The following is a 1,533-nucleotide window of genomic DNA, read 5'->3' as shown; positions in this document are numbered from 1 at the left end:
TATGCCCATGAATTTTACAGTATGTGCATATGGGTTGATGAATGTGTATCCTAGATTTTTCAAATGCATGGATACTTTTCTTTTGAAAGATTATTTTCTTTTGGACACTTGGTTTCTTGAAACCGTGGCTTTTTGAATACCCAAGACATCTTCGGTCTGTTAAGTGTCTTTGATCATTGATAATCTTTTCTAAGCTTTTACCACTCTTGTTTAGCTTATTAAGTTAAAGACTTAATGTTGATACTTTGTTTTCAAGAGTGATGTAGTTTTGGCAAGAGGATGAAGAAGGTTTGTTTGTAAATACATCTAATTCAGACACTTTTGTTTTAGAAACATTTTTGTTAATTTGACATATTCATCATGTAAATCATTAAATGCAGATTGAAGTTCAGACGAAGAAAATAGATTAGAGTCGTTTACCTCTTCATTATCAGAATGATGAGATGCCATAAGTGATAGATGCGTTTGCTTTTCGTTTTCTGTTTCAGATGCAGAACTAGTATCATTATCTTCCCAAGCAATGTATGCTCTTCGTCAGTCTTTATATCATTCTTTCCTTTGAAAAAACCTTTTTCAAATTTGGACAATCCATCTTCATGTGAATTTGGTGAATTTCCTTGATTTTGGTGAGTTTCCTTGTTTGACCAGTCTTTGCGCCTTTGTTCCTTTTTAGGATCTTGCTAAATTTCTTTACGAAGAGACTTATATCTTCCGTATCATATTTTTCTGATTCATCTCCAGATGAGTAATATCTATCCACTTTTGCTTTTAGAGAAATATTTTTCTTCTTCTTTTCTTGCTCCTCGTGTTGATCAAGTTGGCTAACTTCTAGTTCGTGTTCCTGCAATTTACCCAACAAATCAGCCAAAGACATAAACTTTTCTTTTCAGAAATTGCAGTTACCTTTGGTTGCCATGTTCTGGTGAGTGATCTTAGAACTTTCAAGTTTAAGTCACTATTTGATAGAACTTTGCCAAGTGCAATAAGGTGATTGGTAAGGTGAGTAAACCTCTTTTGTAAATCAAGAATTTTCTCTCCAGGCTTCATACGAAACATTTCGTATACCTGAGAAAGAGTGTTGAGTCTCGAACTTTTTACTTCCTTTGTTCCTTCGTGTGTGACCTCTAGAGTATCCCACATTTCTTTTTTAGATTTACAATTTGATGCTCTAAAGAATTCATCAATACTGAGTGCGGAGGTGAGGATGTTCTTTGCCTTTAAATCATATTGTACCTTCTTTTTGTCTTCATCGTTCCATGAAGATTTTGGCTTTATTTCCCTTATACTGTTGACAACAGTAAAGGGTATATATGGTCCTTCTTCAATGGCATTTCATATGTATAAGTCTTGAGATTCAATAAAGATCCTCATTCTAATTTTCCAGAAATCATAGCACTCTCCAACAAAGCTTGGAGGGCGGTTGATGTTGGAACCTTCTCCTAGGAATGATCTTGAGGCCATCTTGATGTATGATCAGACTTGAGAGTATCTTACTCAAATATAGCTCTGGTGCCAATTGTAAGAACGATGTTG

The sequence above is a fragment of the Lupinus angustifolius genome, chromosome LG20 (assembly GCF_001865875.1).
Source record: "Lupinus angustifolius cultivar Tanjil chromosome LG20, LupAngTanjil_v1.0, whole genome shotgun sequence".
Taxonomy (NCBI): Eukaryota; Viridiplantae; Streptophyta; class Magnoliopsida; order Fabales; family Fabaceae; genus Lupinus; species Lupinus angustifolius.
Note: the sequence above shows the minus strand (reverse complement) of the source record.